The following is a 13024-nucleotide window of genomic DNA, read 5'->3' as shown; positions in this document are numbered from 1 at the left end:
CGAGATTTTATTGGTCAGGATACAAAGATAGAGTGAAGTGTTTCAGCTGCGGTGTAAACATGGACTACGCCTAAAAAGCGAGCACAAAAACCTTCACCGGCCGCCGAAATAGGAACGCAAATACGCGTCGCTCGAACCAGATTGTCAGAGGAAGATGCCAAGAAGATGCAGTTGGACAGCATAAGATTTAGCAGAAGTCACACAGAAAAGAGCCACCAGCAGACGATCAAATATTCATTTCACTGTGAACGATGTCGTACAAGACCCTTTGATACTACTCGATATAGTGCCAGTCGATTCAAATACACAAACTGCGCAACAGTAAGAGTAGACTGGGCAACTCTGTTTATGCTAGAAACAGAATGGGGACGCCATCAATATTGGAAATTGCATATGATGAAGAAATTGCTGAGAATCTGATGGTTATACAAGAAACCATACTTTGCAAACAATGCAAGAATAATAGGAGTGAAATTACCCTGATCCCGGTCTGTGTCAAGAATGTTCGTCCGATGCTGAGCACTGCATATTCTGCAATGGGAAAATATCGCAAAAGATCAAAGTGTATGGAGCTTGACGGCGCAGGCAAGATAAACGTATTTCTGTCTAGTGGACTGGAAACAAAGTTGTGTAGTGAAGCTAGTTCGCTTTATTATGTTCAAATACTATAATTACTATGTTCTTGATAATTACTATCAGGTTGCTTTAAATGGCGCTAACATTTTCATGCCCTGAACATAGTTAAGAGTTAATGGACATTTATTATGTGAATAGTAAGTTGTCGCTGCATAATTGCATTTGTTGTTGACTGAGGGTGAGGTCATATTACTACGTATTGAATCATTGCGTAATGTAGCCTACTGGTATGTGTATTGTTGTTGACACACATATTTGGGTCGCCGTTTAATCGAGTGGTACCTGATTAATATATATTTGTTTGTTTTGTGTTAACCGTATTGATGTAAACTATTAATAATAGTGCATGACGATAGCAGGGTTTGACTAAGTGAGACTTGTGACTAACTACCATATATGTAAATAGCTGGGCCCTGTAGGGATAACTAGGGTGTATGTGTAAACGACATTAAATTAGGAAAATACTTGTCCTTGACACGTTGGTTAATGTCACAAGTTACTAAAATAAATATCCCTCCCTACAATAACGTCACAGATTCTCTACAAAGTCAAACCTGTTACAATGAGTGTTTATAATAATCTCTGTTGTACCGTCTCGTACAGTAAGGCGTTATAAACCGACCACGCCTTATGTTAGTGTCGGGACCCTTCACCCTAGCGGGAAAGAAGTTTAGGATTCGTGGTAAATCAGATCTATGGTCTGTGAGACACGGTACATACGAATGAATAAAAAGCTTAAAACACCAGTACCATCGAACCCAGAGATATAGTAGATTTTGATCAAAATACTATTGTAATTGAGTGTTGTGTAATGACACAATATTTCATGAATGAATTTTTCGGCAGGATAGGCCGTCACATGAATTATATGTGTAAACCAACCTTGGAGCTGCTTTTCGGCAGGACAGGCCGTCGCATGAATTATATGCGTAAACAAACCTTGGAGTATTGAGAATGTTTATTATTCGTGCATTATGATGAATAGGTTTAGATAAAACTTGTAATATAATTGAAGCATGTTTACCAATTTTATCTGGTTTTACTCATAGAAACCTCATTCCTCTTTGCATGGTTGTTATTGGAGTATTTGGTTGTATTAAGGTTTAATTTACTAGTTATACCAGAGTAGTTTAGAGTTCTGGACCTGGAGGTCATTGCCTGATTGGATCCAGCTGCTGCTACCCTTACCACTGCTTCAATCACCATTTGTGGATGCTACAAGGTCACAACATCAACACAGATAAGGAAAACCAGCACTGTGAAGTAAAATCGAACCAAGTGTGGACTCTCGCAGTAACAAGCGTTGCTGGAGCTGCACTATAAACGTACTGGAGGCACCAAGCTGGGATTATTACTTCCAGTGCAGCACGTGGACCTATCAATGTGTTCAAAGACGACCATCGTTAAAACAGTATTGGTCGTGGCCCTGATTGCGTCTGTAATTTCATTGTTAGTCACGTTATCATCAATATATTTACATTTAGTACCGGGGTTTTCTCCAACTACAGTTCCGATTGGAAACGGAAGACCTAACAACGGAGTTACAACACCGTTCCCAACTCTTATTGGCTCGCAAAACATATCTGCAGGACGCCAATTTATCATTACTAAAGACTCGCTTTCTAAACTTCCGGAGTTCGAGACTAACGACCACAACTCATCACTCGGAACAACAATACGGCCTACCTTGGACGACCCGACTATCTCCAGCGTAAAGCGGGACCTCGAAAACTCTACTACGGGTCTATAAATTGAATCTATTATTATTGCCATGCGAAGAATCTTGAAACTATTTAAAAAGAAGAAACCAACGGAGGCATCGGCGGAGCTAAAGCAGGGAATCCGACTGCTTAAATATACCCAAAAGCGTCACGAAGATGTGCAAGACCAAGAGAGGCAACTTGCTAAAGATGTGGCCGACCAGACAAGAGTCCTAAAGGAGGTCAAAACGACCCTGCCTGAGGCAGTGAAGGAGCTGGAAAAAGCAAGAAAAGACGTCCGGCGGGCTCAAGCTGACCTGAAGGCCGTTTGTGACGCCACTTCAAAAATTACTGGAAAGGTTTCCACAGACGTATTAAACGAAATTTTGCAGACAGAATTCAAGTTGGGTAACGCCCATACGCAAGCGGTAGGAGAGAAACCACATCCTTCTCACGCCCTGGCTGTCATGCCCACAGCACCTCCACCGGCCTACGATCCACCAGCCATCCAGACGGTCAGGAAGACTCAGCCTATGCCCACCTTGGCCGTGAAAAAGGGGTTAGATTGTCATACAGTAACGGCGGTCTACCATACGCACCCAGACGTGAAGACTGATGATCCACCTCGTCCGACCCCGGTTGCCCGTTCACTGATGGCTCCGAATTTTAGAACAAAAGGGAGCATGCATCCTGCGATGAAGACCAAAGGTGGTGCTAACACGCCCATGGCGTATTGGACACCTACGGGAGTGGCGGCAGGAGGACCGATGAGAATGGAACGCGAAACAGACTCTGAATTGGACAGTGAACATCTCTCCTCATTCCAGAAACTGGTGTCGAGACCTCGAGATGCGAAGGGTCAGCGGCGGGACATTGACAAGTTGGGTGATGTTGGGACACGAAGTAGTCGGGCAAGAAAATCGCCGAGCAACGCTAAACACGTCATTTTCCGTGGAGAAGGGGAGGAGTATGACGAAGGAGACTCGGAGGCTCAACCAGAAGATTCTGATTCTGAAGGGGCGACGACATCCCGACTGCAGAGACTTGTACAACAAATGGAATATGATGACCGCCCAATTCAGCCGCGCTCGCGACCGATGGAGGTAATGGTAAACCCAGCGCTAACTATACCTGCTAGATTTCAGTCCGAAAAGGAAATGATACAGTTGATGTTGGATCCGGGCGATATGCCTCTCCTTAAATGGATGGAGAACACGATGAGACGAATTCACCACGGTGAAGGTAATACTGACGCTGATATAATATTGATGAATGCAATGCAGAAGAAATTAGAGAATGCTGGGCGTTACAAACAAGCTGATCAACTTGGAAACTTCTTCAACACAAACTCGGGAAACGCCAGCTGGGAATCGGTTATGAGGTCGCTGTCACTTTCCAACCCACAAGGAATTGTGAATAATGAGAGAATTGTCAACAACTTCCGAAGAAAGTATCATTGGGAAGACGAACCCCTACCTCTACTTAACAGTGCTCTGAAACAACTGGAGATAGATATGGATGACCTAATTTTGGACAACCCGGACGGACTGCGACTTTTCCGCAATTTGAGACAGCGGCTGCCGGAAGCACTCAGGTTGATTATACGGGGGTGGGAAGAAAACACCTGGCGGGAAGTCGCGGAAGAACTCCAACTGTTCTGGAACTCGGAATTCCAAGATGAACAGGAATCGAGCCCGACGACTCGGAGAACCCGAAGAACTCAGACGAACAAGTCGCCCTTGCTGCCTGTACATATCTATAATGTACATCCCGCTGATCCTGTGATACATAGCTATCCCACTCACCCTAACGGTAATGGACAACTGGGAGTACTTCCGGAGCCCACCTTATCTTTTTCCCATCCTCCGCCCGAATTCGAGGCAACGCCACCTCAACCTCCCAGAGTGGTCCCTTCACGGCCTCTTGTGAATACAGCACAGGTCACACAATTACGCCGAAATCCTGTTCGATACGCAAGATTAAACCGGCGTCCTACTAACGTATCGAGTGGTATCGGGCCAGGCAGACGAGCGCAAACTACTAGACAAGGCGCCTCTGCTGAACCCGATATCCAGACTGTACATATTTCAGGGTCAGCACAATCCGGTCAACAACCAGGATCTTCAAGCCAAAGAAGCCCACGAACAGAAGGAACACAAGATTCTGGAGTGGGACCAGATAATACGCAAATTACTCCGTCGAACAGTCAGGAGGCTCGCCACATCGCGGAAAGCCAAGGTGAGAGGTACTATTTCCTTGGCAATGCTAATATCTTTGCCCCATTAGGTTTATATTTGAATCCCTCCCAGGGCCAGGCCCTTTCGGTATGTTATTACTGTAAGGCCCCCGGGCATCAATCCCGGAATTGCGTTGCCAAGTTTATCCTTTGGCTAAACAATGTGGTACTCACTAGAGATAGCGAATTGGGATGGATAATCCGTAAACGTGTACGACCGGTGCCGCAGCGTATTAAGGAATCCGCTGAACGCAACTGGCGTCCGTTCCTTACTAGCAATGGATTATTGACGATTTCAGACCTTGATCGGTATCTCATATCCCATGGCTCTCCCCCGTTGGCAGAAAGAACGAATCTATGTGAGGCCTATTATGATAGTATACCTAAAAACAGAGATAGAACCCACTGGCACGATAGGGGCCAATGGGGTCCCAGGGGACCACCCGCGAATCCAATTCTAAATAACAGCCAGGTAAACTGGATTGCGCCTTCATATAGACAAGAGCCGCGTCAATACGCCGCCTCTTACTGGACAGATGAGGAATTAGAACAAGGTTTACGCGTCTCAAAAAACGGTTGGGGGCGCTGATTGATCCGGTGAATCAGCTCCCTGACACAATATTACCCCAACATGTTAAAACTGTACATAATGCCTCGTTACCTTTGTTTACATTCCTTGATTCACCGGACAAACCCCTACAACCGGATTTCGCGGAATTATTCGGTGGGCAACTTCTATACCTAGTGGATACAAACACAGACACTAAATTTCTAGCCGATACTGGCAGTATTCCCAATTTGATTATGAAGAGCGTAGTAAAAAATAAATATCCGAAAAGCTGGGCTGAATGACAGCCACTTGATATGAAATTGAGCGGAATAGGAGGTTCGTCCCGAGTCGACTCCCTAGTAATAGTACCTCTTGACGGACTGCAAGTTCCATTTGCAACTGGCAAGGGAGTTCCTCTTAATATTGTGGGGCTAAAATGGATTGACAAAGTACAACAATTACCGAGTATAGATACTGAATTTAAAACTCCGTCTACTGATAATGAAGAATTGTCATTGGCAACACTACATAGTATGACTTTACGCGATAAAAAGGACGGAACCAGAATTGGAAACAGTCCTTGCAAAACTGTGACCAAGGATGGGTTGGTGAAAGCTGCAGAACAGCAGAGCGTCGAGACGGCAAGGGCCGCTGGCGCTGGCGTCGAAGTGGCAAGGGCTGCTGACGCAAACGTTGGGTCGGTAAACACCGCTGACGTTACAATAGAAAAGAGAGACTCTTTGGGTGCCGAGCAAGGAAGGCCTGCTGACACCTGCCAAAATCGCGCCGAGCGAGGAAGTCCCGCTGACGCAAATGGAGTTCACACTAATCAAGGTGGCTCCAATGATGTAGGCAATATGAGCGTCGAGTTGGCAAGGGCCGCTGACGCAAACGTTTGGTCGGTTAACACCGCTGGCGTTACAAGAAATCAAAGAGACTCTTTAGGTGCCGAGCAAGGAAGTCCTGCTGACACCAGTCTAATTCGTGCCGAGCGAGGAAGTCCCGCTGACGCGAATGGGGGTCAAACGAATCAAGCAGACCCCGAGGATGTAGGCAAAGCTGTTTGTCCAGACGACGGTAATGCATCAGTGCGGAATGATCCCACGACAGCCGCCGTCATGCCTACTTCACTCAACAATAGTTCCAAAGCAGCTACTACTCACTTTCTGGATAATAGCCCAGAGGTGACTAAAGAGGAGTCTGGGGATTTTAGGATGCAAGTCTCTCCAGAACAAGGGGCCCCGTCAGATGAAAATTTCGGCGGCGTGACGTTAGGCGTGGGCACGCGCCGAGATCAGAGGTTAACACGAATAGGTAGGGAAGTCCCGCTGACGAAAAAAAACCTCGCCCTCTCCGCACCAACACCAGAACCCCGATTACCGCATAAGCCAAACAGAAAGGTAAACGGTCCGGTAATCACGTACGTCTTACAAGAGGGAACCAGTCCTGAGGTAAAAACTGAAGTTGAGCTCCTGTGCGCACAATCAGTAGAGCTAGCAAAATGGCTATATAAGCCCCTTGATTCAGCTACGCCAGAAAATATCATTATTGCCGACAACGTATGGCCAGAGGTCTACAAACCTTTTGTGACTGAGCTGGAAGATCTGCGATGTCATCTTAGCGCGCCCCAATCTATGAAGTACAAGTACGACAGCGAACTAAAAGACCCATCACTTAAGCCATTTGTCTCTGGCCCCTCTAATGTGAAAGGGGAAAGCCATACCAAGTATTTACAAGAATCTGTAACCATGTGGTCAGCAAATATGGAGTCATTCGCGGTGAAACCAATAACGGAGAAGTACCAGCAGCACATAAAAAAACATGGCCAGGCTGATAGAAAAAATACAATAGCTATGGAGGCCTACATTTCTCTCAGCACAAAGACGGCCGAAGGTAACTTACTTCTCTTACGAGTTAGGTTTAAAATAAAGGAAGTGATTCATCTCAGCACGATGCAAGTATTCGCGTCAGATGGATTGTCCCGATCCTATTGGATAGGAATGGCAGTAGGAGATGACGATCCCCGTGCTGCTAATCCGAAAAAGGAAGAAGTAACCCATATTTTGAGTGAATATCAACAAGAAGGGGTGCAACGAACATTGATGTACCATTACCGGCACGCAGAGTGCCAAGACTCGACAAATGGATACCACCAATGGGAAAACATACATGCGATTGTACAAGGCAAACTGAAATCAATTGTTGAAATGACCGAAATAAAAGACGTCATGATAAGTTGCGATAGGGCTGTAGTCACGAACTACGGTTTGGCCGGGACACACGGACATACGAAAGGATCGATTCCCCGCTACTGGGTGTACGGAGGTGACGGCATGTTGTGTCACATGGCGACTGAATCGAACGCAAAAGTTCTCATGAACGAGGGGATCAAAATGATGAACAGAAAGTTTGTTCATCCTAGCAAGTCAAATACGACAAAGACGCTAGGCCGGAAGATTGTTATCAGCATGAATACGGCGGACCTGAAGACTGAAATTGCTACATTCTCCATATCCCGATGTCGTGCTGTGTACAAGACCAATACCGGTGAAATTAGTGCAATTGGGAGATTGAAAATATCGCGGGATGATCGCTTCTGTGTTCACAAAATAGTTGTGTTGAACTTTCAGGGATTGGACTGCACGAGGTATTCAGTTGGACAAAACCTAAAACGCGTCACTAGAAATATGCTGAATAAGCAGGCGTGCACTTAATACGAGAGAATAATTGATTTAAAAAAAGGGGGATTCATGTTAGTGTTTCACATGAAAGAAATCGATTATTTCATGGGGAAACATGAAATGGGACGTGTTGCACATGTGCCGGGAAACCAGGCGAATACTATATGTGTTCCGAACTTCTGATACGCGGCATATTATTTGTAATTATTTTTATCGAAAAGAGTGCTCGGACAGGAAACTATGTCGAAATTTGCTGCGGTGTGCTTATGCGGCGGAATTTTCAAGAAAAGCCATGGGCGACAGCACCTGCTGCTACGCCACTGCTGCCAACCCCATGAAATTGTTGTAAATATTACTGTCAATGTACCTGAGACGAATAACTTGCACAGCAATGTAAGTGCTCATTGATTAGTACCAACATTGCAGACTCACATTTGCAAGTTACTCCATTGCAAATTCTCAGCCCTTCAAGGGTTATTAAAGTATTGGCCGCAAAGAGTATATGATGATAGGTCGACACGTTGCCAGAACTATCTGTTGATATGTATGTAGTATTTTTTGAATTTATTGCAAAAAATTCGGCGATGGTTTTTACATATATCCAGGGTCACTGTTGTTGCATACTATATCCAATAAGCGAGACACGCAAAAATATGACTTGCTCATGAGAATCTGCGACCTTTGCTTTGAATTCATGATAGGATTCGAGGCCAAACCCTTCTACACCGGATTGTCGGGGCACCTGAAGATGTAAAGTTTGGCCAACATACCGCTGATAAAATACGGTGCCAAAAGCATCAGCGGCGACAAAAGCTCGGCCAAAAATGACCATCGCTGGATGGCCAAGCCTTTCAAAATGGATACGCTCCGTTGTCGGCGTTCGGCACCGAATAGTCCTGTTCTTGCAATCTGGGTGGACAGTAGTACAAATGCAACGAGCAGAGGAATTTAAATCACTCCCATTTGAAATCGCGTGCGTCAGACATGTTTCGTGTTGCGTACAATTGTGGTCTGCACCTTCGATATCCTATGTCGTGCATGTCCTTAAAATCGGGGCATACTACTGTAATATTAAAAATGCATTCTTTTTCATGTGTGAGGCTCGAGTCAGGAGATGCCACAAAATCTCTGATTTTTCTCGTGTTCCAAGAAGCTGGTTGCTGGTTATTGAAGGTTTCCAAACTATTATTACGTTTCAAGTGAGAGATCTTTGCTCTTCCCATTAACTCGCGAGACAGAAAATGGGAAATCGAAAAATAAAAACAGAACGCAATTCTGAGAAACGTATCATAAGGTAGTGAGCTCTAATGTGCCTCTCTCCGTGATCGTGTTAGAGCTTATTTCCCAAGACATCGGGCAAAGTATAACAATTTTTGATTGTGTGAGCTAATGAAATTCGTTATCAAAAAAAAGGCGAATCGGTTTCCCAAAAGGTTAAAAAGCGCTGTTATAATGTGTCTTTCCTGAATGTCTGCGTTCTGATACTGACCAATTTTGAGCATGTATGAAGTTTCCCATACTAGCTACTTTTTGCAGACTCGGGTTATGGCGTGGAAGTCACCGGCGGTGGATGTGAAATTCACTGCTAAAACGTTCGTTTGAATATTGGTACAAAGGAATTTCTAGAAGACGACGTTGGCTTTCAGATACCTCACTATGACATGCGATGATATGAAATCATCGAGACACTACTATCCATCTTGTACATTGTACATTCTATGAATATTACTTTGAAACTGTTTTGATTGAGATCAGGGTATTGTCGACTCAATTATCACCTACATAAGATTTTATCTACTGATTCCAGCTTGTGTGGACAATGTTGGTAGCCCTATCTCCGAGCATTATTTAATGCACTGTTTCGAGTAGCAGTAGCCTATGTACGGCAGAGTACAGATCTGAAACGTTATATTATAAATTATAGTTATTTTAGTACAGCTGAAATAATAACCAATGAGTGCATGTTGGATCATGTGATTTAGTATGTCAAGAGAAAACGGTTGGATATTTAATGTTTATGCTATTGAATTTATATATATATACTGTTTGCAATATTAATTTAAAGGCAATCAGGACAAAGTCCAAAGTACTTTTTCGATTTTAATATGAATCTCTGGTCATATACTTGGGAATAAAAGTAAGTTGCAACAATTGTAGGCACAGCACAATATAAAGAGATCACTTTAAAAATGGTTGATCGCCACACGTAGATCACTTTTAATAGTATTCAGTGTTAAGGAAACTGGCCATTGATTTATCAGCATTTTCACAGCTGTATACGCGCAGCGCGTTCACGCGATTCGTGCATGGGGATTTAGCATTAAATTACATCCGGCTTCGGTCTGTTTCATGCATCGTCGCGGGACTTGCAAAATCGATGAAAAAGCTCGCTATGCATGTTAACGGTATTAGCGACGATATCGGTAGTCTATCTGAACGTGAGTATTATGGGAAGCTCATAGTCAGCATTAGTCAGGCTAACCCTGCTTTCCAGATAGCTTGCTCTGCGGTATATTTTACATTGGGAAGATAGCGCGATTACGATTATAGAATCTTATTTATGGAATCGGGAAAGTGTGCTAATTATATTCTGATACGTATCCTATGATGAAACATGGCCATTTTACCTGACATCTTCTAAAATTACCATACACATAATGGCACACGCGCCAGGGATAATCTTCAGAAACCAGTGTAAAATTTGAAAGAACATTATTTATCAAAAATCATGTCAATATCATGTGTCGCTAGAAAAAAAAGATCATATAGCGTACCGGTATTTCGACTATGAAATCTACTCGAATTTAATTTAGGAAGCAGCCTGGATTCGTATTTGTTCATTTTTTTATATGACTACTGGAGTGGAGGGTTAAGTCATGGTTAAACTGTTGAATCAGAGTACACACTACTCATTTAGTTTGTTGCCGTTCAACTATAACTAACGGTGTTTTGAGTACTTCTAGTTCTAGTTCTAGTTTCGAATTTTGAAAAAAGAGTAGTTCTATAGATCTAGTTCTGGTTTCACATTTGAAGAAATATTAGTTGCCGGATAACTAGAATACACGTGTTGTTGTTTTGCGCGATTCGAGATACCGGCGTTCTGTTGAATGATGTTGATGCAGCCATTGGTCGCTCACAGCCATCACTGCTAACAGTGGCGTAGCCAACGGGTGAGGTTTGGGGGTCGAAATCTCTCCTATTTCAAACTCGAAACACTTCCTCTTGAAATGACGATTCTGTGTATAATATTCCCGATAAAATAAAAATCAATGTGTTTCTTAGTAAAATGAAATTATTTTTCAGAAAATGAGAAGCAGTGAATAGGTTCGAGGGTCAAGTCAAAATTTTGCTCTATATTCTGCGGTCGATTAATTTTGCAAGGTCGTTAGTTCTAGCTAGATCTAGTTCTAGCTACGGGCTTCGAAAAGAGATTAGTTCTAGTTCTAGTATGGTTGCGTGGTTTGAAAAGTGAGTAGTTCTATATTTAGTTCTAGTTGCTAGTTTCCAAAATTGATTAGTTGTAGTAGTAATTGTAGTTGCGCTTTTTGGAAATCCAGTAATTTGTGCAAGTCGGTGTGGACAATATTGCACATATTGTGCGCGGCTTGTATTCGCTGTCTAATTCACTAGTCTTTGGAATATTTTGTAACCTTGATAGCTAACCATAAGTCTTCCAATATGAGAGAGGTTGAGAAGTTTATGTTTCGATAGTCAGGTATGATTGGTTTTAACCTGGATCCTTCCGTGGTAGTACAATACGTCACTCGGTGTCTAAATGAATCTTGTCTGCTGTAATATACTTTTCTATGCGTATAATGGAATGATAATGCTGAAAATAAGGTATGCGCTATCCAAAGTGGCATAATTCCGTGAAAGTAATGTTCATTGAGAAAACAATGCAGGATGGATGCAAGCTTTATGCTATAGAGGCAGAGCCGATTACATGTTTATGTGAAAGAGAACTTTTTGTTGAGAAAATATTAAATCGTAATCAGATTTCTTAGAAATTGTCAAGATAGAAAAACTTCCCTTCTTATCCATCTGATTGAATATATTTAGTCTTGGATTTAATGATATTTTAGTGCCTGTGAAAGTCAAGTCAAGTCAAGTTAATTCATTTCAGTGGAGTGAATTGGATTCAGTGGATTCAAGTCAGGTCATTCAGAAAATGGTAATCGATTCAAGCCATGACTCCAGGCGCGTCAATATCAGTTGTACTCGATAAAAAAGTTCCGACTGTGCCAGTATTTTGATGATGAGATTGACTTTACTATCTAAATTCAACTTCGTTCGTTTTTAAACCCATAAAACTATACACTCTAAGCGTATTCACATCCAAAGGGCCGGAGACATAACCTTACACAGAATTACATCGCGGTCATAAATCCTACGTGCCTACGTGCATACCTTCCTAAGCACATACGCGAATGCATCATTTGAAATAGAATGCTGTACTCGAGTGTGAGTTAGGCTCTTGTTTCGTGTGCTATGGGGGTATATTGACACCCGTATATCAGGGTTGTTACATGGGTGGAAATACACAATCCTTACGCTAACATGTAGGGTGGTCTATTTCCTGAAACAGGATCATATCTAGATATCCCTACTGTACGTACGTACACCAGAGATGAGCGGATTTGAAATTTCTATGTCCTAATCCAATCCAAATCCGAACCTTCAAATCCAAATCTAAATCCTAATCCATAACTTTTTCATATTCAAGTCCATGTCCAATCCTAATCCGATTCCAACTGGAAATTCAGAAAAAATACCAATTTATGCAATGGAGGGATTCGAAAATTTTCTTTCACAACCAACGATTCACTTGATTCAAGATAACTTAGTAACCTTAAGTACATCAATAACTGATCTGAATAAAGTTTGTCGCCATTCGCCCCACGACATTTCAATCCGCCAGAAAATTGGTAAATCCAATGCAAATCCTAATCCGTTCTGAAAAAAATTTCTAATCCAAATCCGCAAAATTTCACAAATCCTGTTTTTTCAAAACCTAATCCTAATCCATGCTCATCTCTGACGTACACCGGCGACATGGAGTAAAGTGCGTTCTAATGTGACTATGACGTCACCGCTGCGGGTTGATTGTGACGTCACAAGACACCGTCCCCTCGTATGACTCGGGTTCTCAAACTTTCTGGACCGACTCAAATCTCTCGTAACCCGAGCCTCACGCCTCCACATGATTGCATTTAATGTCAGT

Source organism: Botryllus schlosseri, chromosome 1 (genome assembly GCF_051294905.1).
Source record: "Botryllus schlosseri isolate E-star chromosome 1, Bs_hap1, whole genome shotgun sequence".
Lineage (NCBI taxonomy): Eukaryota > Metazoa > Chordata > Ascidiacea > Stolidobranchia > Styelidae > Botryllus > Botryllus schlosseri.
Note: the sequence above shows the minus strand (reverse complement) of the source record.